We start from the raw sequence: 14278 nt of genomic DNA, 5'->3' as shown, positions 1-14278 counted from the left end.
TACCAAACAGACGAGCCTGAAAATCAGTTCGTCTGCAGATTCCGGCAATGACGCCTCTTGCTTGGCAGAAAGCGCTGGAGGGAAACAAAGTTCATTTCAAAATCAATGTGCCACTAAATTGTAACAGCTTGTCACTCTGTTTTAACAGCTGCATTGGTTAAGGAGCTAGCACAGCAATTTATGTGGGCGTTAGCTTCGTTAGTTATTCTTTTTCTGCACACAAATAGAATGCAAGTGCTTCAGAGATTTCAATCGTTGCAAGTTGTATTTTACCACCAATGGTTAAAAAAAAACGTATCCCTTAATGCACACTTGGCTTTTTAACTGTAATGTCAATACTGCCAATACCAAACTATACATTAATATCAACAGGAATTATTTGACATTGGCTAATTAAAAAATAAATAAAAAATAAAAAATCAGCAAAACTAAATTTGTAGTTTTAAAATAAAAACATTGTTGTTAACATATTTTATGGAATACCAAATCACTGCTTGTTATTTTTGACAAACGAGCTCTGGGACCGGCCTCGAGGCCCAAAGTACTTTTCCCAGGCCCATCATACTGAAAATAAATTCAGTCGTGAAGTTACCAAGCCCGGCCCCTTATTTATCTTTCAACACCTTAAACATGCCATTAGAAATTCCAACAATATTCAAGAGTTGACATTTTGAATTAGGTCTGTTTTATGAAAGCTGTTTACTAATATTATTCCATCAAACACACACCGGCTGATTCTGGAAATGCTGAATGTCAAGCAGTACGGGTCTTTAAGCAAAAAGCTCCCGGCAAAATAAATGTCAACGTGTTTTATTGACATGGCCTGTACTGTAAAGTAAATCGACTCTGTGCACTTCTGCCAGGTAAAACTATTTTATAATCACATATACAGTACTGAAGCACGCTTCTTTGTTACTATTTATAGTCGATTAAAAAAAAAAAACTATTATTGGATTAATGCAGATGCAAATGTTAAGGAGGAAGCTAAATTTCAATTATATTGCAGTCAAGAGAGTCCATTCAAAGTTACTGCAAATGTACAGTCAACAAAATATACTCGGAAGAATGAAATAGTTGTGCCCAAAAGAAATCGACACAGTGCAAGACAGTTTATTGTAATACTAAAGAACATTGTACAAAGGTGGTCATCAGCAACCAGGTTCTTATTTTATCTACTTTCATTTTCAAGTCCCAAGAAGACTCCGATCTCTTAGCGCTCCTCTAATGAGGTGCAATCCTGACTTTCATCTGATGCTACAATTACGGGCATATCGACAAGACGGCCACTCAGGTTGTTTACTTTGCTGTGCTAGTTGGGGACACCATGCTCTTAGGCCAGACACTCTTCTGTGACTAGCAGGTCAAAATTACAACCATAAATATAAGAAAGCTGAGGGATCTTTCAGTCCATGTCATGCTGCTATAGCGAGCTAAACCACTGCTCACGTTTATTACAAACTACAATTATGACCTCAAACATACCCTGAGAGGAAACGGCAATCATTATTAGTGCAGTATAAAATATTTCAGACATGTTTACTGAAATTTGGAACTGGAATACAGTGTTTATTGGGACAAAAAGGGGAAGAACAAATGAAGATAGTTCCATAAAATCCGTCTGGTAACTCTTGCGTTATGAAGACATGAAGCATGATGGCCATTGGTGCTTATGGGGTCAAGAGTGAGTGCATTGTAGATTAATTCAATAGGTTTAAACTATGAAACCGATGTGGGTCAAGTATCTTATATAATTAACTAAAGGCTGCTCTTCTTGGCACGTGTAGCGCAACTAATTACTCTGCTGCTGCTGAGATGCCAATGAGTAAAAGGAACACACTGGCGGAAAATTGCTGGTACAAGAACACACAGCGGTCACTGAAACAATTCCAAACTAACAGAAGTATTAATTACGATGGGGGAAAAAAATTAAAGGATACGAAATATTTCTTTTGGATTGTTGTCCCCCACAAAAAAACTTGGTATTAGTAACCCTACAAAATAAGTTGACCTAGGGATCTATTAAACTAATTGTGCTATTAGCATCACATAATTGATAGCACCGATATATCGTTCTCTGAACCTGTCAAGGATGTGACTGATGAAAACCAGTAAGCACAAAGATCGATATGAAAAAATATTTATTTTACACTATATGTGCTAAATTGCATATTGACTCACTCACAAATTGTGCGCGCTGTTGGCAACAGGTGTAAAAGTGATGGAGATATTTCAAAAAGCGGTTTCGCCCTTCAGGTAGCTCTGATGATTTTTATCGTGGAAAATTTAGTAAGAGAATCGTAATCATAAGATGAAGTTTAAAGTGATGGAAGAGGCAAACACACATATTGTATTATTGAGTTGCAGAAGAAAAGTAGACTCCAGTAGACTTTAGAGAAACCGGCACAGCAACCAAACTGATTCTACAATACATTCAGGCGAACATTAGTGACCCAAGATCCATCATCTATCCCCGCATCCCATTTTACGTGAGTCGTTTTACCTAGAAGCATCAAAGTGAACCAGCTCAGTTCATCACCAATCACTCGGCCTAATGAAAGATGAAAACCAGACAGAGCAGTCAGGACCATGAGTCCGCTCACAGTTTTCGAACGTTTCTATGGTACCCAGCCATCATATTAAACAGCCATTCCGGTTATCAATCAAAGTGGCCTGGCTGGAAAACGATCACAGATTTAGTTTACCTCTGTGACTTCGCATAGTCGGAAAGAGAAATGGCTTGTACCTGCAGGGTGCAGGATAATGGAGGTTAGCGTTTGAGGCTGCAAATAAAGCACCATAGTATTGCTCCGAGACCGATACAACTTATTCAGGAATGGAAGGAACACATACATTTTTCAAACTAAGAAATAATATCTGGATTTAAACCAGACGTTCCTCTCCGTAGCCATTTTATCTCTATCCTGGAGGACCCAAAGACGTTCCCAGAGAGGTGAATAGGAAAAATCCTCAACGGATACCCAGGCCACCTCATCTGGCTCTTCTCAATGCTTTGTGTACTAAAGTACCAAAGTACACTGTCTGGTCAGATCGCCATCAGTTTGTTTATAAAGTCTCTCCTTCCCTTGGGTTTGACGCACTGGCAGCCTGTCTGCTGCAGTCAGTCAAATAAAACGTGGCAGTGACCCTCTGGTCACTCTAATCCACATTTGAAGAATGGATCGAGAATATGAAAATATGTTCGGTGGAAATGTTAGTTTGAAAAGGCACATATAGAGGTGAAAAAAAATTATCCAATTACATTTTGGGATTCAAGAATCCATTAACATGATAAAATATTGAACATCTCAATGACATCAAACACTTAAATCTTGTTGAAAATATCCCCAGAAGACGAGCAGGGAAAAGCAACTCTCCATTTTCTTCCATTTTTTAGTTCCTGTAATTGTAATCTGTCAAGTGTCATTGACTTTTGTCCATATTATAAATACTGAGCACAAAGGTCAGGTCAGGTTGGGCAATCATACTTCCACTTCCGCCCACCCATTATTTGGACACTGGATCATTTCCTGGAAAAATTTATTTGGTGTCCAAGTTGACATTCAACGTCACATTTTCATCTACTTAAACAGTCAATTAACTGCTGCCAATGTAATCTTTTATTTTCACACTCATAATGCTCATATAGGAGCAGAAAAGAAAAAGTCAGTGAATGCTTGGACTTCAGTCCAGAGTGCATTCGGTTCCAGATAGGTTGCCAAGTTTATCCTGTGCAACAAGGAGAATCATTTGTCTTTGCTAATTTCAACACACCCATAAGCATTGGTATGCACTTTGTAAATAGAGCTCATTGGTTTTCTCATTAAAATAGTTGAAATCTCACTGAAATCAACTTCCCATTTATTCTTAAATACAAAACCAGCCGTATACAAGTTGTAGCCTTCTATCTCCTAATTGAACTACCAAAAAGATTCATTTTCATGATTAATGAGCTATTTAAAGGTCTGCAGCAATAGATTCTAGAGACATAATCTTGGCATGGAGATGCAATGCATGCACTTGACTTCTCATCTAAGCCTCTGGTAATGCAACAACAATTTCTAGTGATTCATTTCACGAGGGTGTGTGATCTATAATGGCCATATTTGGTCACAGAAACAGGATTACTCTGCTTAATCACTGGTGAGGTTTTGTTTTAGTCAAGGTTGCTGGACAGCAGCTCGTGTTAGCGGGGGGGATGCCTTAAAAGAAAAATGAAGGGAATTAAAAGGATGGGAACGATTTTGTATTTTTTGAGGAGAAAAAGCACACATTAGAAGCTGTTTGCCACAAAGGAGGGCATTCTGAAGGGCAGCAGATAATAACCAGACACCACTGTCATATATTTTAAGACTGTTATATGTATGGTGGGCTGACCTTGACATGCCACGAGCATTTTTTTATGTGTGAAAAAATAAAATAAAATATGGCACATCTAGTAAAACAGAATCCACCTGTAGTTCACGTTTTATATTATACTATATAGTGTGTCGACTGACTTTTGGCGCGAGGTACATTGTACAGCTTGGTAGAAATGTGGCTTATTATAGTTCTGTACCATGGGAACAGATGACACAAAAGGCGAGATGAGGTGACGGTAAAATGCAACGTGAAGGTAAATGTAGAGGGAGGATAGTGAAAAGACGACAGGCGGGATGAAGGGTGATTTCTTCGAAGCGCTCCGTAGCCGAGGGGGCGAACGTTTTTCCCCATTACACTCAGGGATGTATGCATACATCAACTAATTTGCACACAGATAAAAAGATCGTGAGTGTGTGTGTATCTTGTCAGATGAAAAAAAAAAAAAAAACGGAAAATGTTGCCTGTGATCGTACATCTGAGGCAGTTCTTTCCCTGGACTACCTTTACCATGTGTTCATATAAAGGAGCCGATCTAATAGTGTCGTTTAGACAGACAACTCATTACGAGTGAATTTCTGAAGGTCTTTTGAAATAATGAACATTGACATGGCAGCAGGGGAGACTGTGGCATCCCATTTCTGGTATGCATGGTATGTTCAGAGGACATTCAGAATTGCTGTTCTCGATATACAATGATGCCTCCAACTCAAAACTAGTCAAATACATTTTAAGTTAATATATTGTATTTGAACATGTGGATTATATCACAATGTTTCATCAAATCAATCTGAGAAAGAGAAACAAACTGTAAAATTAGAGTAAGAGCACCATCAATGGTGAATTTAAAAAGTGTAACGATAACCATAGAAGAGAAAATGGTTGTGCATTTTGACTGCCACCATCAAATGTATTCAACAAATGTATGTTTCAACATTACTTACACCAATATTTCCTTCTATTCATCTTCCAAAAGATATTTTTGCAAAGCTAATCATCTGTCATCGGAAGCCATTGAATTGACTGCGCTTATTGAGCGATTGTGAGACTGTGCGGCCATGAGCCACATAGAAAAAGCAATGTTTGCGCAAACACTTTACAAGGTCTTTTTCATTAGACATCTTATAACAAGCAGTAATTGGTATGAAGTCATAAAAGTCTTGATTGGATAAGAAGGCCATCTAATAATTAACTGTAAAACATATATTCCAGATGTCGATCAATTGCAAGACACTAAAAGGAAATGGCAAGCAATGGTGAGCGTCTGGACCAAAGACAGTAGATGACACTCAAAATTTGCATTAGCTTGATATTCATGAAGTGAGAAAAAAAAATCTGCTACTCATTCATTAGAGGACAACCAGACCATAATGGAGAAAGAAAAACACTTTTATAATTCTAATCCTCGACAACTGAGGTTCTCACTGAATGCTTTCTTTTTTTTTTTTTTTAACATGCAGATGAAAAGCATGCAATATCTTTCATTAAAATGTTAATGTGTCATATTCTCTCTGACTCCTGAGAATCGCAATAAATTGAGTCCAGTCCAAAGTTATAAAAGTAATGTTTTTTTTCAATGACGTCTTCGCATATTTTAAAGCCGCCAAATGCGGCTGAAGTGGACCGTTGAGAAAAAAACAATACAGTTGGTGACGCAATTGAGCACCACACATCTACGTGTATGCTCTAACTGCACAACTGCGACCCTTTATCTGGTTTTGATGGTCCACACACAATATATTCCAATATTTTCTGAACCATAAAAACATAGTGTGATTTTCAAGGAAGAAGCCAATTGCCTAAATGAGAGGAAAACAACAGTAAAGCCGACTGTAGATATTTTGAGAGGCTCTCGCATTGCACTGACTGCATTCATGCATTTGGGCTACAGAGACTCTACACACTTTGCGTAAAGTCAAATGTACACATCAAACCATAATGCAAATATAGAAAATAAAATTGGATTTTTTTTCTGAAGCTAAAAACATTTTCAGTTTCATCCATGACACTCACTCAAAGTTTGAACGCCAGCAAAAGCAGACGGTTGGCCGCTCCTAAAATCTAACTGCCAAACGGTGCACATTTTTCGTGACGTGTGTGGTGGGCCTTAGGATGACTAGCTAGTTGATCCTTCTGATCTGAATGACAACAACTGCAGATTTGGGTACGTCTGTATCCTATCACATTTAATCGTCTAAATCCAAATGCTATTTTTACTACATTATATTCTGTATTGACTCCATGTGATTATCATTGTGGAAGCTCATGTGTATGCAAGGGTTGGCGTCCATGCTAAAGGCCAGGGTAACTGGGATTAGCTTTAATTTCCATTCATCAAAGAATAACCACCCTTTAAATTAAGTCAGGGTGGTGATAATGCCAGGCAGGATCAAGCAAGGTAATCCTGTAAGACAGGAGAGACTTGTTATACTGCTTGCAATTAGCAGTCCTTAAGTTTTTTGGGTACAAAATAGTAAGTTTTCAAGTTGCTTCCCAGACTAAAAAAAAAAAAAAAAGTTTGTTTAAGTATAGTGCTACCTTGAATAATGAGTTTTCCAATTTACTAGCCATTCTAATGTGAGTGAATTGAAAAGAAAATCGGACAGTCCTTTAGTTGTTGGGATAAAAAGTCCAGATCAGGGCAAATCTCATCTGTACTTTTAAAACTGAGTAAAAATAGTGTATATAATATTTGCTCCTACCATCAAGGAGCCAATGTAGAGACATGCAGATCACACAAACATTTCCTTAAAGAGATTACAACATCCTACAGCTCACCTCTGGCCAGCAAACTCACATTTAATTTGAAACTTTTTTTTTTTTTTTTTTTTTTTTTTTTTACAAGAGGAATAAAATGCTCCATCAAACAGTACCTCTACGCGTCACCCGCCATGTGGTGTTTAATTTCCACTCTGTCAGATTATAGACAGAAATGTATTGGGTTTGTTGTATGCAATTAAATGTCAATAACAAAATGTTTTTTTCCAGATGAAAATGTTACGACGTTATGTTTGATTACATGTGCATTCAAATAATTACAGTTAGGGAAAGAAAGCTATCGGAATCCAAAGTTGTTGCTAGGTAACTGCTCTTGTCAACTCTTAAGCTTGCATATATTGTGAATAGGTGCAGGTGTGTAATAAGATGAGATAATATGGAAATAAGACTAAAATGGATTTAAATGTGGTAAATGTGGAAACATGAATCTAGTAATTACTTGAAGAGGTTACAAAATTGACTGGGGGGGAAAAAAATGCAACTTCTGTATGTATACATGACATAAGGACGGACTTTAAAGCACATCTGCGGTACCAGGAATTAAAAGCTCAAGTTTATATCTTGACACAATTGACACTCATGGAAACAGGGGAGCATAATAACAATTGGACTCATTTTAGTCCACTGTTCATCAATATTTATACGTTTAACATTTTGCTATCATGACACTTTGTAATTTATGCAATTACGCCCACATTTACTAAACATTTAATTCTTGTTGTGACATATGAACACAGGCTTGTCAAAGATACACACAAAACAGGATAATCAGTCGAGAGATGGAGCAAGAGAAATATTCAATTTGACATTTTTGGCAGCATCTGTTAGTTTAATAATGCAATGGGTTAGAAGGAGATGTCAAGGCAGGAAGAGTCATTTAAGCAGTCTTAATTCACATATTTCTGGTGGTCTTACACAAACGCTATCATGAATGTTTTCATTCAGTTGAGAAGAAGTAAAATCCCAAAATCAGTTCCAATTGAATTTATGGTTTTCGATGGCTTTAGTCAACCATGCAAGATTTAAAACACAATTGTCATGTGTGCATAATAAGACACAGAATCATGGGTGTAACAAGGTGCTTGTTCTAGTCTATTTACAGATCAATGCATTGCGTTTACTGAGCAGCAACAATACAAACAATGGCATAGCTCTTGGGAAAAAATAAAATAAAAACACTTCTCCATAAACGTCTACAATGCAACAAATCACCATTTACACACCCACGTCTGAAAATGACGAAGTACAAAACACGTCAGCTAACCTGAGTGGCTGTCAATTACTTTGATTTGTGTGCAAGCATTAAAGTGACGGTTGTCATTAAAGATATGTCAGGCTGTGACATAATACAATGTCTGGCCCAAGGGCCTGATTAACGAGACCTCCACTCAACAGTCATGCTAGCAAGTGCTGTGCGGAACGCAATTGTCACTTTGAAAATGACAAATGGAAATGCGAGTTGACTGATGAGGTTTGATGAAAAATTAAGGGGATTGCTCAAGTTGGCAGCAAGCATTACTGTCTGCACCAAAATACACGCCAACGCATGTCACACTAAATTACAAATGTCAACCAACACTCAATAAAAACAAGAATGACCAAAGGCAGAGGAATTCATTCTTGACGCTAAATGTACTTAGGCTATGAAAATGAGTGGATTCTTCTCTGCTCTTCTGCATATTGTGAAGTCAGAATACGATGTTAGTGCGTTAGTTAGCCATGTTATCTAGCTAGGTACTAGCACGGTTATTTTAGCTACTGTAGACACGCTAAATAGCTGGTTGTAATACTTCATTTCAAGACAATTAAATAAATTCAATTAAATGTATTTATTAGAAAAGACATGTTAATGAACGCCATTGACATACAAAATGCAGACAAACAAGCCAGATTGTAGCCATAGGCTAATTTCCATCTGTTGTTCCTCGTCAGATATTCCCAATTTCCAAATATAAAACACCGGTAAAACAAAATTCATGGCAAAAATATATTGAATTTATCAAAGCAACGGCAATAAAAAAAAAAAAAAAAAGGGCTGCCAGATGGCTATGCCTGTACTCCGAGTATGCATTTCTGTCCTGGTCCCAAATTTGTACCCAGGGTGACTGCCAACCCCCACTCTATGCCCCTGATAGACATCCCATTGATCCATGTATTTTCACTACCAATTATCCTGCTCAGGGTCATGGATAGCTGGACTCCATCCCAGTAGCATTAGGACGAAAACCAGAGTACACCTTGAACTGATGACCTGTCAATTACAGGACTGACACAGAGACAACCATCACATTCACACCTATGGGCAAATTAGAGTCTATTTCCAAGCGAGAATAAATGTTTTGGGCATATGGGAGGAAGCTCTTGTAAGACATGAAACAGAAGGGAAGAAAATTGGGCAAGCAGGTGGGACTATCCTTTCCCACCAATTTGACTTTTTATAGATTCAAGAGCAGAGGAGAGATTTAGTGCCTGATGTCAGCGTCTGTGCTAACTGTTCATCCAGAGACGAGGCTTTACTCCAAGAGATAATTAGATGCACGTTGATGCCAAATGTATGCCCTACGTATGATTTCAGGATTTCAGTTTTTCACCTTTCATACAAATTGCTTTCTATTAATTCCTCGCTGTCATTCTGACCGTCAAGTAACCGCTAGTAGGCTAACAGCTAACAATTAAGAACCGCAACTAGGACTGTTGATGTCTGAATCATGGGGAATGTAGTCGTGCTAGCGAATTAGATCCAAGCTTTAAGTTTTTCTGGTAGCATATTCAAATACTTACAATGGAAGACAATGATGGAATAAACTATCGTATTTTCCGGACTACAAGGCGCACCTAAAAATCTAAAAATTTCTCAAAAGCCAACAGTGCGCCTTATAGTCCGGTGCGCCTTATACATGGACCAAATTCCTAAATTTAAACTGGCCCGAAGCACTGTGTCATGAAATCAATCATAAATGGCCCGCTGAAGACTATGAATCATGAATCAAAAAGACTATGGATCATTATTTTGTGTTTATAAAGTAACTTGTTGTGTCTGAAGTTGAAATAAAAAAGATAAAATGGAGAACCATTTAATTTGGATTAAAAATCTGACATGATGCATTAATGGTGCACCTTATAGTCCAGTGCGCCTTATATAAGGACAACGTTTTAAAATGGGCCATTCATTGAAGGTACGCCTTATAGTCCGGTGCGCCTTATAGTCCGGAAAATACGGTATTTAACTTGCAGTGCAACACAAAAATGATGCGTCTTTAGCGACCCTCTAATCAAAACCGTGCCTATTTATACGGTGTGCTTAATTGTCCATAAAATATGATAAACATCATTAAAGACAAACAGACACAATGACGGTCTGACTTTTTATAGAACCACTACTTTCAAATCAGACAAAGCTCTAGTCCCCTTTCAACAAGCGTACTTGTTGTAAAAGCTGTTTTTCCATTTTGTCTTTTTGTGCTTGTTGTGCATACTGTTTGGCTGCAGGCTGGTCTTTTCTAACTGTTAAATGCTGTGCCAGTAGCGGCTGCCTTTTTATGGTGAAGACCGTGGAGCTCGGGGAGAACAGGAGCAATATAGAAACAATCAATGGGAAGCCAAAGGAGCGAGAACATTTAGCTGCTTTTTGTGTTTGCGCACATTATTGTACATGTGCGCTGCTGCCTAAGCCCACCGGTGGCCTCATGCCCTGGCTTTGATGTGTCCCTTCCGTGGAGATTTCAGGCAAACAGGCCGTAGCGTCGAAGCGAATGCGAGGCTGGTTAAGCCGAGCTGAGCCCAGTTGAGCTGTGTGGGAGCCACCTACACACTGCACTTTCCTTTGCTTCTTCCAGTTTCACTTCGGCACCTCACTACGGCTTCTGACTCCGCCCCTACCAGTAGCTGTGTCACTCTCTTTGCCTTGCTTTGATACGCAGTCCATGGCTTGGAAAGCAAGAGAATTTATTTTTGGTCGTATTTCCTAGGATTGATGTCCCAGGCCCATTGAAAGATCTCAAAGGTTCCTGATTTGGTGCAAACAGCCAATAATTGCACAATAATCCTTTCCAACATCCAAGGCCAAACACCGTTTGGAATCTCTTCAGCGGTTACAAGCTGGATAACCTTCAGACTGTTTTTGTTTTGGCCAGTTGAAAATTCCCAATATAAGACTATTAAAATACCTTCATTGATTATAAAAGTTTGCTTCAAACTGTACAAGGCTGAGATTGATAGCGTGGCCCAAAAAAAAAAAGAAAAAATCACAGCCTCGCTTGAGATTTTGGAGACATATATATTGCTGGATATAGTTTTTGGTGATACACCAAGAACATTATTCAGGACATCTCACCGACAGCAAAATCTGTTTTAGTAATTTATCTAAAAAAGTAACAAAGAGGATAGTGCACGGTTAAACCTAGTAAGGTACTACTGTGATTGAAAAGGAGAGGGAGAAGGTGAAAGCTTGCTGTGCTCCACATTTTAATTGAGAACAAGTTAAGCTGCTGATTTAATCTGTCGGCTGTCTGTGCCGAGCAGTACCTACGTGTAAAAAGCCTGTTTCTTCACCTTTACTATTATTCTGTTTCTTGAAAGATATCTTTTACGAGACTGGGTTTTATGTCTCCGTGTGAGTATCTTGGTGTGTCTTGTGTGCACATATAATTTCTCGGTTTCTCTGCAGGTCTGAACTTACTTTGACTACCAGAGTCTTTTTCCACCAGAGGTACCGTAGCGTAGCATCGCAGTGGAGGAGGTGTCGGGGGAAATCACAGCGACCGCAGTCCCTTTGTTAGACATTGCTGTGCTGCAGAAAAAAATAAACTGAGTAGCTTCAGATAAAGCTATTGTATTTTTGTTTGACGAACAAAGTCACTTTTTTCGAAGTATGTGGAATAGCTACTCTTCCGCTCGCTCTGGGACTTTGGATGTGGTGGCACAAAGACGACGAGGAGCGAACGAGTATAGATAGAACCTTTAAAGTCAAACAGTCGGTTCTGTGCAACGAGCTGGGGAACAACAATTCCGACTGAGATGAAATATTAGTGGCCTAAACTGTCCCCATCATGAAACTTGTGTTCTGGCAGGTTGCAAATTTAAGCAGTCTGATATTAAACAAACACAAAGAACCACTCTAATATTCACTGACGAATGAGGAGTGCTAAAAATGTTGTGCTCATGTAAAATATTAACGATTCTGCTGCGCCATCAGTTTACATATGTGGTCTTGAGTGATTTATTGCGCTGTCATTATCAATACCTACTTTTGTCAATTAGAATCCAATTCATCATGATGAGTGAGCAAGCTCTTTGAAAGCAAATAATCCTCGGCAATGTTTTCATCGCAGCGCTAGTCACAATTATCAGCAATTTTGACACAATTGTGAGCTCTGCCAAGTTCTGCCGGTGAGCCTTGCTAATGAGATGTCATTACGCGAGCCAAATGGCCAGTCAAAAACCACGGACGGTCGCTGGCTGGCTGGAATTAAAAACATTGGAGGGTGATCGAAAATGTGCAGCAGCGGGATTAAGACTGACATACATTTATGTCATATATTTGCTTAATTGTCAAGGTTGGAAAGGAAAAGGGAACCATACGCAATTTTCTCCGGCTGACTCAGAATAAAAAGTGACTTGAATGCTTCCTAATTTACTCCGCCGTGAATGTCTTGTCATCTCCTTTTAAAATAAATGTCACTGTGATTGGCTTCGGAATATGTATCATTTTGAACCAGAAGGATTGCCAGCTAAGGGAAAGCTATTTTTAAAATTGGAGAACAACTCAGAAGCCTCATGAAGCAGATTCAGCTTGTTACATTCCTGCACCAATAGATGAACCTTGATTGAAGCAGTTTCTAATGTCAGTTTGCTCCCTCGAGGTTGCACTTTCAACCAGTTGCAGGACAAAGCCACCCGTGTCAAACACCATGTGTGCATCATAGACTACACTGATTATAGCAGACAGTCTTACTGGATTTCCCAGGTGAACGCGGCATGCCCCCCCCCTGTGATTCCGCCGCCATCTGCTAGGCCACCATTGATTTCTACACTGTGCGGTTGAAAACGTGGACATTCCAATGACCTGCATTCCATTCTTGACTCGGAATGTCTTGTTGTTTCCTGTTAGGGATGTTCTAACTCTAACTTATTTTGCAAGAACCAAACAGAGAGACAATATGCCTTTTGAACACTTGCAAGTGGAGAATCTGTTCGGTACTGTAGATACAGCAATGTCCGAACAAAGTCTGCCGTTGAAGTCATGCAAGAGAGTCTTTATTGAGAGAAGAAGGGTGGGGGTGAGAGTCAGCCAAGGTGGGGGTGACATTTGACATGTGTAGTGGGCACCTCAACAAATGATTAACCACTTGGGAGGGTCCCAGTCTATCTCTCCACGAGGCCGTGGACATAAATTCTAGTGGAGCAAAACAAGGACGCCTCCACACCACCTGGAGAGCTTCAACAACTGAATGGTTCAACTGTTCAGAATCACGGGAAGGTAAAAGGTTCAAACAAAGTTCATCATTCTACATCCCAACATAATCATACGATCAAGATAGTTTATAAACCCTAACATATCCCTCCTGTTTATCATATGATTATGCTCACCCCGATCAATAAAACATAAGTAGGAAAATATAATGAAGAAAAATAACAATAACATAAAAACACAGAAACAGCACATCATTGTACCCATCACTTGCGAAGCATTTTCGATGGTCAAATCATTAAGTTTCTGTAAAACATGCTCGGCTAAACATCATCTACGCAATCTACATAGATCAATTTTAGTGTGTGAGTGAAAAACCTGCGGCAAGATGTTATAATGCAGGAAAAGTCTCACACGGTCCCTCTGCCTTAGGCGACCATAATGTTATCAATAACAACATTCAAGACAAAAACTGCTCGTGCTTGTTCAGCCGTCATAGTCATCACATTTGACATGTCTGATATGTTGTATTTGCACTTGTGCTATGGTAGAAGACAAAAATCTTGATACAACAGACTTCAAACACGGGATAACACAAGTTGTAAATAAGCACATCAACACAAGCACAAAAAAGCACAGGAGCCACAAATTTCAACAGCAGTTGCCACCAGTTGCCAGAGAATAGCCATGAAAGGAAATCCCATTGGTGTGGGACTTTGTCTTTTGACATGGCCT

General features: G+C 39.0%; 1 protein-coding gene across 5 annotated transcripts in view; it reads right to left on the bottom strand.

Annotated features, from left to right (window-relative positions):
- The window catches only part of grik4 (glutamate receptor, ionotropic, kainate 4), a 170351-nt gene that overhangs the window by 100050 nt on the left and 56023 nt on the right, over positions 1-14278 (bottom strand). Inside the window, exon 4 of one of the 5 annotated variants that reach the window (XM_085916411.1) lies at positions 11813-11923. The exons of the other annotated variants lie outside the window; for them this stretch is intronic. The gene's annotated coding sequence lies outside the window, so the exon portion shown is untranslated. The remainder of the gene's footprint in view (positions 1-11812; positions 11924-14278) is intronic. 5 annotated transcript variants of the gene reach the window in all.

Source organism: Syngnathus leptorhynchus, chromosome 7 (genome assembly GCF_054491065.1).
Source record: "Syngnathus leptorhynchus isolate UIUO chromosome 7, UIUO_Slep, whole genome shotgun sequence".
In the NCBI taxonomy this organism is placed as follows: Eukaryota; Metazoa; Chordata; class Actinopteri; order Syngnathiformes; family Syngnathidae; genus Syngnathus; species Syngnathus leptorhynchus.
The sequence above is the reverse complement of the archived record's forward strand: the minus strand, read 5'-3'. Positions and strand labels throughout refer to the sequence as shown.